Genomic DNA, 16,088 nt, shown 5'->3' with positions numbered 1-16,088 from the left:
TATTTAGGCTCACCCGAGCAGTATGCCAGGTGTTTTGTATTTTTTTCTCCAAAGCCGTCCCTAAAGAGACCTAATTGCCTGTGAGCAGAGGTCTAACTTTGGGTTCATACATCCCATCTCTCTGACTCCATCAGTGGAGCACACTAATGAGTGTTGCCTAGCAACCGTTAAAACAGGGCTGGTAAAGTCAGCGTTGGCAAAAAGACTCCTGCTCAGTGAGATCTTTTTCTTTTCTTCTCAACTTGCTATTCATGTGCCATCTGCATGCAGTAACAATGCCCATTTTCACATTGACATCAGAGAGGTTGTTGTGTTCTGCCAAGACATAATTACGTCGCATTCTTAATTAGGTGCCATCTTGAAGCTGTAATGCCATGTCTGGATGATTTGGAGAAATCATAGGAGAAGAAAAGCTGGTCATTTATGTTTAAATAATGGATAAATGAGTGATTGATGTCTGTAAGCATTACAGCTGTTTGTTTTATTCTCCGGTAGAATAATACACTGCTTTTTTTTTGGTTTTTTTGAGCAACCACACTTGGTGATTATGGCCTGAGGGCTGGACAGGCTGTATATCTTTATAAACAGATAATATGATATGGCACTTCACAGAATCATTATCACTGAAACTGTAGTCTGCAACATCCCATTACCAAACATTCAAATATGAAGAAAACCTTCTCATCATGGGGAAAAACGATTTCTGCAGAGATCTGTCGAGGCGAATGAGCCAAATATGAGTCAAATTGGCCTCAGTTGCAAATGCTTTCCGTTCGTGTGGCACCTGTGGAACCCAAATAATGCAATTTGATTGCATGATTATCTGGAGTGCCGACTCTGAGTGCTGTCATTCAGTTTTGATTATGTTACATGAGAGGATTGAGTCCTGATCAAACCTAAGCCGAGAGGAGGGAGAGATCAAAGAGGAGCTCATCCACTTTCTAGATTGGCTCATATTCTGTGAATCTTTAAAATACTGTATCAGCAACTGTTTCATCTCACTATCTCGCAGTCCAGAAGGTACAGTATCACTTGACCTTTTGAACTCTGCAATAATAATGGTTCGCCAGGTCCTACATTGGTATTTTTGTACATTGTGAAGTGTATTTTCAAATGCTTTATAATCTGTACAGTCTAATCTATGAGTTAATGTTATATAATAAATCATAATAATTGATAAAAAAATTCATGACATTTTGTCATAAAAAATATGAATATTGTTTTTTATCAGATTTTAAAAATAAAAAATAAAAACATGATTTTTAGATGCAGAAACATAAACAAAATATTTGCAGAAGATGGAAGCCTTAGCTTTCTGCCGTAAAAATAATGAATATGTTCTAGATATATACAGAGTTATGCAAACAACGATCTCCTGCTGCCTATCTGTCTCCCCGTCTGTCCATCCACAAGTATAATTTATATAAGAATTTCTCAACATTTTCTTTAGTAGCGGGTTCAGTCTTGTACCAACTCATTGCCTTCATGCTTGTGATCAATAATATCTTGGTCAAATATCAATCATTAGCATTGACACAATCATTTATTTTTCCAAGCAACATAACTTTGCATTTCCTAGGTTTTACATATTCCAGAATTTCTTTAATTGTAACATTCACATTTTCTCAGAATTTGGTGTAACTTATGACAATCCAAGGAAATGTTTGTGTGTTTTACGTCTATATTCCCAAATATTTGCCATCACGATTGATGTAAACCATTTTTTTACACTTATTTTAGATGTAATGAAGTAGTGGGTTAGGGAGGTCCATTTTTAAAGGGTTAAATAAAGACAGATTGACTCTAATGGAATTATGGATCTAGGTTTAACACTAAGAGCATTGCCTTGAACAGCTTACCCAGCCTGGCTGAGCCTTAAGATGCTCTATTTGAGATTACACCGTGTTTGATAGATGTTGGTCTCAAAGTGGGTCATCCTGACCGGGGAGGTGACCACTGAGGCTGGCAGTGCGACGCACACGGTCACGGTTGTCTCCATCAATAAACCATGTGACGCTTCAAGTTATGCAAAGTCTGCTTACCTTTCAACTCCCCGCATTAAGAACGAGTCAGGTGCAACAATGGATGCAAGGAGCGTACTTCTTTTTCTGCATACGCCGAGCAGAAACTAACTAAATGCAAAGGGTAAAGGCTTTATCATCCAAGGGCAAAGCACAGGAGAGGCAGGGCTTGCCAGTGCTGTGTCATCACCATGCAGGGAGGCCATCTGAATGTTATTATGCTGTCTGATTTGAGTGCCAGCTTCAAGGGCGTCCTACTCTACCCAGACGGTTATTGAAGTTCTCTGCAGCGCTTAGCCAAACCCAAATAACATTTCATTTATACAACGGAAAACATTTCTCTTTATTTACTCAGTCCTTAATAGGTTTACTTCATTTACGTAATGCTGAGTGCACACGTTTGCTTCACTTCAGTTGGGCTGTGGTAATGTTTATGAAGAGGATGCCTGTGGCTCAAAGGTAATTCATATTTTCTGGCTCCATCAGAAAACATCTACAGTATAAAATGTCTGCTTTAGTGCTGCAAAGTAAATCTGGACCCTTGTGATCAATGAAAGATCCTCTTCAAGGAAACACAAGCTGTGGATTAGAATATAAAATATTTTTAGAGGGTTAGATTCGATTTTTTCGTTGCCTACCTGCAGATTTTTGTTTAGCGACTGCACTATAAAATCTGACAACTTAACCCCATGAAACCTAGTTCAACAACAGTTTTCTTGTGCTGTGTTGAGATGCCTTCCATTAACTATTTAACCCTTTAAACCTGAGCAAATTGTTTGCTCAGGTTTAAAGGGTGATTTCTTTTGAAAACATGACGAAAAAGGCATTGAGCAAGAAAATGCACTTGGCAAGAAATGCCCAGAAATGCCCTGCAAATTGAAAGAAATTAGTAAAAAGGTGACGAAGAACTAAAACTTTAATTTAAAAAGATGAAAATTCAAAAAAGAGAAAAATGCCAGAAAACTATATTTAAACCATATATATATAATAATGTCACAGAGGGTCAGGGTAGAGTTTCATGTTAAGTTTACTTGACATGTAGCTGCGTTTACTTAATTTTGTAAAGTTGTTACAACTTTAAAATGACAAGTGGAATTACTTTGTTATTTTTAAGTGTTAACTTCAGCACACCCAGTTAGTCTGATTTAACTTGATCATCACAAAGAAGATCTCACCAGTGATGGGTCAGGGTCAGGGTTAGCAGATCTGCAAGTTCTGTTAATGTGTTAAAGAAAATACAAATATGCTTGACTAGTGTGCACCCAGCAGAATACACACAGTATACTTGGTTTATTGAAGTTGCTAAAACTTAGATTGATTTTATTAAACTTGTCATTTTTAAGTCGCAACACATTCACAGAATTAAGTACATATAACTAAATTTAAAGGACATACACAAAAATTAAGATGATTAGTTATAAGTCCTTACATTTTTCAAGGCAATGGGTTTCCTATATTAAGTAAAGTCATTTTACAGTGTGTTTTCCACCTACACCCAGAGCAGTGTGCTGGCAAAGCCTTCAGGGGTTTGAGAAGTAAACATATGTTTGCCAAAGAAACTTATCTCCATAATCAAAGTGACAAGTCTGTTTCATCAGCTTATATTCTCCTTCGAATCAATCAAAGCAAAGCCACGGATGCGCTGCACTGGATACGCCTGTTTCATATATTCCTGTCACATGTTTTCATTTGCATGCATTCAGTTTTGATTGTTTCTCTTGCACATTCAACTAAGTAAACGGGCCAAAATGCAATTTATTGTTAAATGTCATCCAGTTTAGTCCAATGACAAAGAGACATCTCAGGCAGCGTAATTAGCAGGCACGGTGCACCAGGCTGTGTGTCTTTTTTCTACCCCCCTCCCTCTCTCTTCAGCATCTGTAGCGCAGTGATTATCAAATGTTTTGATGTCAAGAGAGAGAGATGCTGACTGACAGGCCCGGCCAGACTGGAGCAGCAGATCATGCAGTAACTGACAGCAGAGACCCATCCTTTCTCTTCTGCACAAAAAAACAAAGCAAACAAAACATTTAATTATTCCTCCAGCCTCAACGAACAGAGGCAGAGCAGAACTGATGTGTAGAAATGAGTTTGGCTGGTGGTTTCAGTGTTGATGCTCCGAAAAGGTGGAGTTTGAACACTCATACCTTCACAAGAATGCCCAAGCCTAAAAAAACATATAAAAAACTGAATTAATGATAAGGTTATATAAGTGCGTTTACATGGACATCAGTAACCTGGTCATCAGACTTATGATATTTACATATTTACATGTCCTTGTATACTTGACAAATACTTGAATCCAGAATACTGCAGTCTCTTTGTGCAGGTGCCTGTGATATTTACAAAAACAAACCAACAATGGGAGATGCAGAAATATTAAACACTTCACTCTACATTTACTTCCACTTGACAACTTAACTGCTTATTTCTTCTCTGTTCGATGGCCAACAGCTGTCTGCTCTCAGCACCAACCACGTCTCTTTCACTGTCCTCCACATGGGTGCCAGCCTGTCAGTAGGTGGGTGTCCATTACCGATTTGCACAAAAATGATTTTGTGCAAAAAAAATAAGCAACATTTTTGAAACTTCAATAAAACACAATTGCAAGATGACTGCGTTTCCATTGTTGTGAGACTTCTCCTCTCGCAATAACATCCCAAGAATCGTGGCAATGGATGTTCAAAACATTAGCAGGTGTATTTCTATTGCAGCCACCACACACTATTATTTCCAATTTAAGGCAATGTAGGCGAGTACACAAACAATAATAGAAAGGCAAGCCTCTTATATGCGGGAGCAGCCAGGGAGGGATTTATGGGAGGTGATAGTCCACGATTTCACAGAGGAACTGTGGATTCAAAACTTCCAGATTTGCTTATCTTTTGAAGAGTTACGCGATGCAGTAACACCTCTTGTAGCGCCTGCTGCATCATGCCCGAGGGACCCAGTTCCTATCGACAAGTGTATAGCCATAGCATCATGTGACCTATAAAAGAGAAAAAAGTGTTTCCATTGCAATTTTGCGAAATATAGCTTTTTTTCGCCCGAAATACCGCCTCAGATGCTCGTGTTTTGCTGTGTTTGCAGCAGAGGAAAAAAGTATCAGCTTTACTCTTAAATCCATAAATGCTTCATGTCTTGTTAGTCATTCCCCCTGTGATTCTGTTGATAGGCACCATGCAGGAGACCTCCTGGGTCTGCTGGTTTTACATTAACTTTCATGTTGCCTGGGAGGGATTCAGACATCATGTCTCTCAGTGCTCACAGGGTCTGTCTCTGCTAAAGTGGATTTTAAAATATCTGTTTCTAGTTAGATGCCAGTTCTGAGGTTCTGGCCCGGATGTGTGAATGCGGACATCAAAGCCTACCTGCCTGCTTTGGCCAGATGGTGTATTGAAAAGCAAAAAACATGCTTGACCTTCATTGACCAGCGCTTGTTTTTTATTGTGAAGTTTTAGGCTGTCCTTCTGTTTCTCAGGGCTACAGTACATTTATTTTGGGTAGATTTATCGGTCAGTTTCTGTTGTGAGTACTTTCAGTTTTTTAGTACAAATCACATTTGATGGAACCAATGGCATTTTTGTTTTTAGTAAACTGAACAAAACAGAACAAAATGACTTCTCTTCTACTATTAAAGGTTGTGCAGAGCTTGTGGCAAAATGTGTCATTTGAAAATAATTTGTCTAAATGTGCTCCTTGAATATCATTAGAATATTGACTAATATACATGTACTGTAATTCCCCAATTAATCAAGACAGCATAATGATATCGCAGTAAAGTGAGACCAGAAAACCAGACTAGAACCTTAAAGCTACAGTTGCTCATTAATTTGATGCCTTTATTTTGTTTGTCACAAGGTATTTTGCATGAAATATGCAGGACTTACTCATTACATGTGCCTCTAGTGCAAGAGTTGCTTTGAATTGCTCTTAGGGGTGTAACCGTACTGATATTTTTATGACAGTATATGTTTTCCAGTCTAGAAACTTAAATTTTTATTTCAACATTTGCGATAGATTATTTAACTTTTTAATTTGATCAAAAAGGTCACGTTTTATGTTGCAAGAAACATTTGGCCAAGATTGTCCCTAACCCTCTGTAATTTATGTCAATGTTTTTTCCCCCTCAGTATTGGTTATTGTAAAATTGGTCTTAAATTTCATACCATGTGGCATTAAAAACTCTTTAAAAGTCTTAAATCTAACCTGGCTCAATTTGTAGGAATCTTGATTCTATGCCACAGCCTACTTTCTGGTCACGTAGCACCAATTTCAAAAGAATTTGAGTTTTTCTACTGCATAGACCACCCAGTTTTTTCTTAAAGAGACCCATTTTTCCAGCAGTGAAATACTTCTCCAATACCAGAGATTTTATGCTTTAATGGGCTCCTTTCTCCATGCACCTTGCAAATAGGTTAAGTTGTGCCAGAAACTTTTCTTCATAAATGACAATCACTGTCACTTTACATGCAAAACAAGCCACCAGTCCTGTATGATATGTAAACCGCACAAAAACATGGGGGAGACCAGACGGTCTCATGCGGCAGCCTCATTACATCCCAAAAAAATACAAGTGCCCTTGTGCAAAGGTTTGGCAGAACAGAGGTGTATTCATCTTTTGGCTGTTTGCTAACAGCCTGGCTGGTGTTGTTCTGCCAAATTCTTTTAGCCAAATTCAAGTGGGCCTTGTACGTGACTGTTGTCGAGGCTGCCTGTCTGTTGGGAAGGGAGCAACCAGCGTCAGGAAAACAATGGAGGTGGCTCCATCCAGGCTTTAAACTCTAAAGAGAAGATGACATGAGATTTACAGAATGATGAAGGCTTTTCCTTCCCAGCGGTAATATCTCCATACCGGATATTGGCTTTGTGTCCCTGCCGCTGAACAGAGGGGACACCATTGTTCCTTAAACATTGGCCCCCTCAGCCTCTTATTAAATAGATGCCGAGATCTAAACACCAATATGAGCCAAAGCGTAATATTGTGTGTTTGTGTTTTTCATGAGATGGTCCTCCCTATTCCATATGAGCTTTGCAGTGCTGTGTACGCTGGAGAATATTTGATGTGTTGTCCTGAGGAGCGAGATAAATGGACAGCGGGATGGTCAGTTGTTTATCTCAATGACAGATATTTGAATTTAGGAAGAATGCAATATAGACAGACCATTGCTTGTGGTCACATAGGGCAAAAGATGCATTCATACTAGTCAGACTGTTGTAGTAAATGTTTGCTGAGTTGGTACAAAATTGAAAGTAAATGTTCTTTGTGTGATATATTCATTTGTGAATTCATTTTCTATGACCCATGTATTTCTTTTGTAGAGAAGTGCTGGTCTTTAAAACATTCTTGCTAAATTTGGATGTAAACTTGACTACTTTTTGTCCATTTAATTCTGCATTGTACTTAAAATGATTTGCACATGTACACTCATCAACCTAAAGGCAGTATCAGTTACTATTAATAGTACATATTACTACTTGTAGTTTTGCACCAAAAAGTACGTAAACATCAACTGATCGATCACATATCTGTTACATGAAGTTAAAATAATGTTGACAGAATATAACATGACACCACCACAAACAATGTACCAACTAACGATGCTTGCTTAATTACACACTGTCATTTTTGTCACCGTTAATACAACAAAAAGGCCTAAGAGGACCTCAGTAAGGACATAACATGAAGAGACGATGTCACTCCAGTCTGGCTCGGTCACACACGCCGCTGATTAGACTGATGGCCTCTGTCCACATACAAGCAATGAAACCTCCACAATAATAATGTTTGAGCTCACCTCCAGCGCGCTCCCAGGATGAATGTTTGTTGGGGATATTACTGTGAAGGCAGATGGCATAAAGACAGCTGTTTTGAATATGAGTGCAGGGAATGAAAGACAGGCCTCCAACGTTGTGATGGTGCAATAGCTATGAAAGCTATGAAATAGGGTAAAACACACAGATGATGATTTTTTTGGAGCATTTCCTCCTCAGGATAAGGATAATGAAAGATGAAAATCAGCTATCATGCCAAATTTATTATAGCTTTAACTCCACACTGTCTTTACTCACTACAGTTTAGCAACAGCTTGTTGGCTTTTTAATATGTCAAAACATTTGTCAAAACATTTAAAAAACAATTTTAAAAAATAAATTCATCGATGTTTTAGTCACCCTTGACCTCTGTTTATTGTTTAGTCTTTTACACTAGTTTTTACATTTAATTGCATTTCCAACATTTATGACATCCTTTCAACCTGGTCTCACAGAAATATGTGAAATGACCATGACCTCTTAACAATGCATTACATGATGGTGGCATAATATGTTCAAAATACAACCCAGAAAAACGGAAATACTGCCAATGGAAAGTCAGGAAGGATCCTTTTGAAGTAGTGGGCACACAAATTCCTTAGCTTGATGACATCACACAGGAGACTGTTGTTAAAGTTAGGACCCTATAGGTAGTTTAAAAGATGAGAAAGTCCACATAGGGGAGAAAAAGTGGTGGCAGGGTCAAACAAACACATGACTTTCAACCAGGAGACAGCTGTTTGTGTCCTAGGTAAAACTAAAAGTCAACGTTGACTTCTTTTAACTTTATGCTCTAACGTCCTTGTGTAGTTACGTTACAGTATGTAGCATAATATAATCACTTTACGATGTACTTACATTCCGTACATAACAAATGTAGTTATTTCAACAGAAAATACAATATCCTATCCAAGTAGTTTAGGATCCAAAACCTAACCATGCCTCCACTATGTAATTCAACACATTATGTGCCACCACTCATGAGCTCATGCTACATCCTACAGTGAAGTTTAGCTGTGGATCTCTCAGTCTCCATGAATCAGAGTAAACTGTGTAATTTTGCATTTCATTTAAAGCGTCTTTGAGTAGGTAGGACTTATATAGTGCTTTTCTATCTATCTATTATTATTATTATTATTATTATGCCAACACATTCTCACTCAGCCGACAAATACCTGTGCTTGGTCATTAGTCCTACTCGTGACGATGTCGGTATCCCTTCAGCATCAGTTTTGAATGCTCAGGGACAGCACGTCAATTTACTCTAGTTACATGCTTTATACCTTTCAAATTAAATTTAGAGCAAAGGTAAAAAAAACTTTATCTTCCTCAGGTTTAGACGACAAAAGTATGTGGTGAGGTTTAGAATGAGAAAATGAGGTCTTTCTCTATATTCAAAACAGAATTAAAATATTTTATTAAAAGAAAATGATGCTTTGGCTTGAAATAAGCATGTTTGTTGCTAATGTAATCTAACATCATGTGACATAGGTTACATAGTTCACTACAACTAAACATACTAGCACACTATGTTGTCATTAAAATATCTTGATTGACTTTTGGTTTTATGGACACAAACAGTTGTCTCTCGGTTGAAGTCCTGAGGTTTCTATGACCCATCCACCTTATCTCCCACCCTCCCTTTGCCTACTTTCTTGCTCTGTCTACTGCTGCAGTAACTGACAACTAGCTATTAGAGTCACAATTTTCCGCTGCCTGGTGGGTCCCATACTGCTGCGAAAGGGTGTCTCGGTGCATCATTATTTAATGCAGAGAGTCACTGACCAAGCGTCAAGATTTGGCAAGTAAGGGGTGAGACTGGGTTGTCTATCCTTGACTGCTCTGCTGTGAAAAAACATCTTTAGGAACTCTTCCTCCTGCTCACAAGGTGTCAATGAATGCTGGTGACTGGCATCTCCGAGCATTTGAAAACCTATTTTAGGCCCTGATATCCCAATGGGCAGGCAATGACGTGTTTGTTTTTCAAACCCACCTGAATGTTGCACATTCATGAAACACCTTTTTAGTAAAAGCACAGAGTTGGCTTTCAAAGCCCTCCTGCTGTCTACTGGTAAATATCAGCCTCTAATTAGTGGCTGTTTTTATCTTTCACGGCATCATCTTTTTGGGAGACGGCAGGAAATCAGTACCAGAGCTGTTCTGTTATTAGCAATCAATTGACAAAACTTCCTACGTCTTCTCTCTCTTCACATCTATGTTTCTATCCAGAGGAAAAGTGATCGGTAAATATTTAGAAATGTTGCTTTCGTCCACCGGCAAGAAATCAATGTTTTCTTTCTATTTATGATCGGTACATTTTATAAAAAGGTACTTGAAAATTCTGGGACGCATGGAAGAAGTTTGCTTCGTCACAGCTCTGTAACAATGGAAAGTTTACACCCCCTGACATGGTGTGATATTGGTCATCCCACTTACATATGGGTAACACCTCACCTCTCTGAAGCTCCCTGGCTTCTCTTTAACAGCAGTGTACTTGCAAGAGCCAATTAAGAAACCCGATGAAGCCAAAATACAGTGCAGCTTTGGCCATGCTGGAGTTGGACTTGATTTAACCAAGTGGTTGTGGGAGAAAATATTTCATACAATCTCAAGTTTTCCTGATGCTTCACAACTTATACCCCTTTTTAACCAAACTACGGCCGTTACGCAGGTTTTTTAAACATGGGAAAATCTACCAAAAATAGGCAATAGCCTTCTTTCACCATTGCCAATAGACCAGAGCTGTGTACGGTTTTTTTATGTATCACATTCAACATCACAAAAGCAAAACAGGGTTAGATATTGCATTGGGAAAGGGGCAAGAATTAGTGCGTCCACCCTGCTGTTTTTGTGGCATCATGTTGACTAGGTTGGTAACAAAAGCATGAAAACACAACAAGCAATAATAAGGTAAACGAAAAATGATCAAGTTCATGGACGTATAATGTACGATATGTCGATAATTATCTTGACATGCTTAGCTGAAACGGTTAAATACCCGTGACTGGTTCAGAATAATTTGTCCCATGAATGTATACTGTTTGTAACCTTTCCAGCTAAAAACAAAAGCCAGATGTTAGTGGGTGTTAGTGGTTATTTTTGTGCTGTGGGAAAGGGACTTTGCTTTGCCGGGTTACAAATACAGGCAGCTGTCGTATTAATATGTTCCTCATTTCATCACATGGTTGAACTGTCAAAGATCTTGTGAAGAATAGCCAGTGGAGTTCTCATTTGGAGAGGTATAAATGGTTGTCATGACTTTCTTCTGATTCATTTAGCCTTTCTGCCCTTTAAATACTTTAAAGTGGCCAAACATATGTTGTTTATGCGTTACTACTTCATGATGTGCCATCTGCTGCCTCTCAATCAGACCACTAATTCCTGTTACCAACTATTACAAGACTTATTAACATTTTTAAAATAGAGGATTGAAGCTGAGTTGAAGCCATTTTTTTTATAATAAAAGCCTAAGTGGTAATTGTCCTTCCCAAATTCACACTATGTGTGCTCCTAAGGCAGTGTAGACCAAAAGGAGAATATTTTGTGAGCCTTTGTGTGGTAGAATTGGTTCAGAAAAGTGAAATACTGCATGATGAAAGAAGAAGCAACAACGTGATAGTCATTTGCAAAGTGTCCTTTCTGTCTATCATGAATGAGATTATACCTGTATTTTTTGATTGATGGGATCACCTCTGTTTTGAATGATCCTTTTATCCTTTTTTTCCTCATCATCTCCCCCTGTATTGCCAGTATATTGAATATATATATATATATATATATTTTAACTGTTCATCTGACAGTATTAATTAAAATTTGCATTGCCAATAAACGGTTAATTATTAACATCCAACCTTCACCTCTATCCTGACTGACAAGTTTCCATGTTAGCAACTTCTCAATTACAAGGTAGCTAAGCCATAAAGCACACCCTAATTTATCCTGTATTTAACCATAAATGGGACCATCATTTACAAAATGAACATCATGCTGTTATAGACTTGAAACTAGTGATTGAGAACATAAACTCACCAGAAAAATGTTTACTGAGGTGTAAAATCAAGTGAGAGGTACGGTCATTAGATTCACCACTCAAACTCGGAGGTAACACCTCATTTTAACGGTGAAAAGTTTATCTCAGTCTAACGTAAAGATGGATTTGAGAATTAATAGATTAGTTAGAGTATAATAACAGTTACCATGCCACCTCACTGGAGGATCAGCCCACTTATTTTTATTTAATAGTGGACATTAGGACATTTTAATTTGTGCTGAACTGTAGTAATTCATGGCTACTGGGTAACCACTGTAATTCCTGCCTTCAGGCACAAGTTTATTTAAAACTTTAGTTAATAATTTGATGCCAGTACTGGATGTCTTTGTTAAAGCATTGACCCACTAATTTTGACCCACTAAGACTTATTCACATGTCTCCATGGACTCTTTTGACACATTTTATTACATTGTACTAAGCACTGTGGCGGGAAATATACTTGCTTATGTGTTACATGATGTTGTCTTTACTCTGTGGCTTATTTCTTGTGTCTCTAAGGAAGATGTTTTTATTTTTGTGGACACTGACACCATTATTTTTACTTTTCAGTGAACTGCCATTTGTAAAGGAAGACAAGAAAGGATAAAAAAAAACCTCTAACTGAAGGTCAGTGTCTTTCATCCTCATTGAATCTATCGTGACCTGCGTATGTGATGGACAGAATAATATAGGTCATATACAGCGTGCTACACAATACCGAATTCCAATTTTACCCCCAGTTGTGTCATTTGTAAAAACAGCCTAATTATATCTACTGAAAAGGACACCTTACCCTCCTGTTAAACCCCGACACACACACACACACACACACACACACACACACACGCACAATATCAATCAAATCAGTAAATCCAACAGGGAGTCAGGATGCCTGATGGCCTCTGGTCTCATTTGAGATGCAGACATTGTCCTGTTGCTTCCTTTAATGAGATCTGGAGGCGTGCAATCTAATATTCACCACTGAGGCTCCAACATGGCCCCCGAGCCTGTAGCCCAGAAGGCTGTGTGCTAATTCAATGGAGTGAAGTCAGCTGTGATCTGACTGGAGTGGCCATTCAGTCCATGATGTCCTAATAGTCCACATTTGTGTTCATTCTCTATATGGAGGACTGGACTTTGAGAGGAGAACTGCTTTTTTTGGGGCTGAAATAATCTTAAAACACACAGGTCTGGCAACAAAGGGACACAAAGCCTGCAAACAACATGCAAATTGCAGTTGCGGAGGGAACATTTTCACACTGGTGTTAGTTCTCCCAGAACACACTCGAGAACCTGTTTATTGATTTTCCTTTGGTTACATAAAGTACTGTGAGACGGAGAAGCTTGAAATTACACTTAGAAATAAACATTTCAAACATGTGTCTCACAAAAATGTAAATTCACCCCTAAACAAACACTGAACACTGCAGTCACTTGGCAGTAGTTTTCACTTCTCAAACGTCTCTTACAGCTGTCTGTTAGTGTTGCATGACCTTGGTGAAGCTTGGTTATAGATATTGCTTTTATGAAAAGGCGCCTTTTCATATCTAACCATGTCTGAAGAAGAGCGTGAGCTCGAAACATCACTTCTGGAGCTACATTTTACAGTGCATATAAGTACTGTTGTAGTAATACAGGTAGCTAATCTACCTTAATTTAAGCTCAGTTCATGTCAAATTTTGTGATCTCACCTATACTGTACCCCTGTGAGATAGAGCTTTTTCATCCTGGACCCAGTTTTTCCATGTTTTTGTCTCTATGTGACTAAAATTAACAAAGATTTTTGAAATTGGTCAAGTAATTACACCAGTCAATTTACAGTCCCTGAAAGTTCTTTTTTTTTGCCACTGAGAGGTTCATATTGTTATGGTAAGCACCTGGCAACATTATCCAAAGTATCCCTACAGAGATAAACCTTATTTGAAAGAGTGAGATCCTTTTTGTTTAACAGCCTTACGACTGCTATCCCCAAACTCCAATTAAAAAAAACAGTAAATTAGTATACATAGAGCCAGCATATTTTGAAATCCAACTGGGTAAATTGAAAGTTAATTTCATTTGAGAAGACCCCTACAGAGTTACATCTTTCCCCCTAAAGAGTAAGATCTTTTTCGTTCAACCAGAAACAGCCCTAAAATCCTGAAATTATCATGAGCCCACCAGGCTCCATTCAAATGAACAGTCTTTTATCACAGTAAAACTCACTTCATTCAAAGTCAACAAAAAACAAATGAAATAAACGCTTAACTCACCCAGTTAGACGTGAAAATATGCTGGCTTTTCATGTGCTAAAATCACTGTTTATTTAAACAGAGTCCTGTGGGTTTGGCGAGAGTGAATCCATGGCTGTTTCAGGTTAAACAAAAAGGACCTTACTATACAACAAAAAGGTCAATCTTAGTAGGGATCCTTTCCATAATGTTGTCAGACACTTGGAATAGCAATCTGAGCCTGTCAGAGGCAAAAACAAGCACTTTTAGTGGACCGAGTGGTTACATTGCGCCACTGCCAGCTGCAGCCTCCTCGCCTCATACCGTACAAATTTCAGAAACTGTTGCTCCCATTACCCTTTTAGACCTCAAAACACTGGATAATAGTCCTGGTTGAAAAATACCAAAGTTACCCGTAAGGCTGATAAGTTGTGTAATTATTCTCTTGTATCTTCATGTACTGGGTGGAGAGTAACCAGGAGAGGTTCTTCCTGGTTGCTGGTTAGAGGCATAGATTTGCAGAAATTGCTAATTAGCACTGTCTGATTTGACATAGTGGAGCACCCACTGCTGTTGCAATGATGAAGCTCCCTGCGTCTGTCCCAGCTGTCACCAGTGATTGATGCACTGTGCTCTTCCCACCTTCACTTGCCAGTGTGCAGTGCTGTTTACGCCTCATACCTGATCTCACATCCAGAGATGCCTCAGCCTCCTCCCATTAGCGGGCATATTAATCATCCTTTGTGCCGTATGATTGGGTTAAAAATCCCGGTGTGCTATGGTTCCACATTCTGTCAGAGGGAGGTCATTGCCAAGAGCCTCTGCACCTCTTTTAACCCTTTGAAACCTGGAACGACATCACTTTTCTTGTGGTGCTTTCAGATGCCTTACACATGTGTTTAAACCTTTGAAACCTGAGCAAATTGGTGCGATTCCTTTCAAAAACACGGGAAAAAAGGCAATTGGTAAGCAATGTTTCAGAAATTTCAAGTAATTAGTAGATGTAAAAATATTTTCTAAAAAGCTCGGGAAAATGTCAAGGGAAAACAGAAAACAGCAAGGGGATGCTAAGGAAAAACTGTATTTAAAATTGTCTTAATTACACTTACAAGACAATATTATAATTCTTTTAAGCACTTTTTTCAAGTCCTGCTGATTTTTGTTGTTGGTTTTTTTTTTTCTTTCTTTTTTCCCCACTAATTTTCATGGGATTTTTCTTGTTCTTTTTACCAAATTTCTTGCTAATTTTGGAGTAAATTCTTCTTTGGTTGCTCATTGCCTTTTATTAGAGAAGCAAGCCAATTTGTTTTGGTTTCAAAGGGTTAAACTTGCTTCATGTTCATTAACCACTGATAATTCCCAGAGAGAGACATTTCCTACTATACCACTAATCCTTGATGCTCCCTGTGGTTCACAAAACAAAACAATACAAAGCACATAAAAAGGCAGAAAATGCTTTGACCAAATTATCTATGTTAGTAAAAGCCTTAAGAGCTTCCAGAAACACAATTCTGTTGTTTTGCAGAACTGATTTATTTTTACATCCTTTATAGTAAACATAATTATGGGGACATTTTTAAAAACCTTATGTTCCATTTAGTAATTTGTTGGTGAGTTTTTTGTCAGGAGCTTTTGTTAGTGTCTGCTAATTTGCGGGTGTTTTATACAGTTTGACCCAAACGGCTCTGTAGCCTCCTGACATTTTCATTGTGCTGAAAGTTTATACGCTTAATCACTTCAAAATTAACCTTAAAAATTCACAAGTGACTGCTGCAGAGTGCATTAAACCTTATTTAAATTGGACCTATTATGCTTTTCCTGGTTTTCTGTCATAAATATATAACTAACTGTGTCAGGTGTTTATATAAAACATGGCCAAAGTTTTGACTGATCAACTGAACATATGTAAAAGTGACCATTGAGAGCAAAAACCTCAGGCCTACTTTTATGGCAAAGCATTTATTTAGTGAAAAGCAGAAATAAACAAGTCCATACATTATATTTTACTGTTCA

General features: G+C 38.2%; 1 protein-coding gene across 6 annotated transcripts in view; it reads left to right on the top strand.

Annotated features, from left to right (window-relative positions):
* syt1a (synaptotagmin Ia) overlaps window positions 1-16,088 on the top strand; it is a 207,675-nt gene that overhangs the window by 47,537 nt on the left and 144,050 nt on the right. For 5 of the 6 annotated variants that reach the window (XM_088072566.1, XM_042511373.2, XM_088072564.1 and 2 more), the window contains one exon: window positions 12,436-12,492. The exons of the other annotated variant lie outside the window; for it this stretch is intronic. The gene's annotated coding sequence lies outside the window, so the exon portion shown is untranslated. The remainder of the gene's footprint in view (window positions 1-12,435; window positions 12,493-16,088) is intronic. 6 annotated transcript variants of the gene reach the window in all.

This window comes from Plectropomus leopardus, chromosome 22, assembly GCF_026936395.1.
Source record: "Plectropomus leopardus strain MGB_pleo_1.0 chromosome 22, ASM2693639v1, whole genome shotgun sequence".
Lineage (NCBI taxonomy): Eukaryota > Metazoa > Chordata > Actinopteri > Perciformes > Serranidae > Plectropomus > Plectropomus leopardus.
This window is presented reverse-complemented; position numbering and strand designations above follow the sequence as displayed.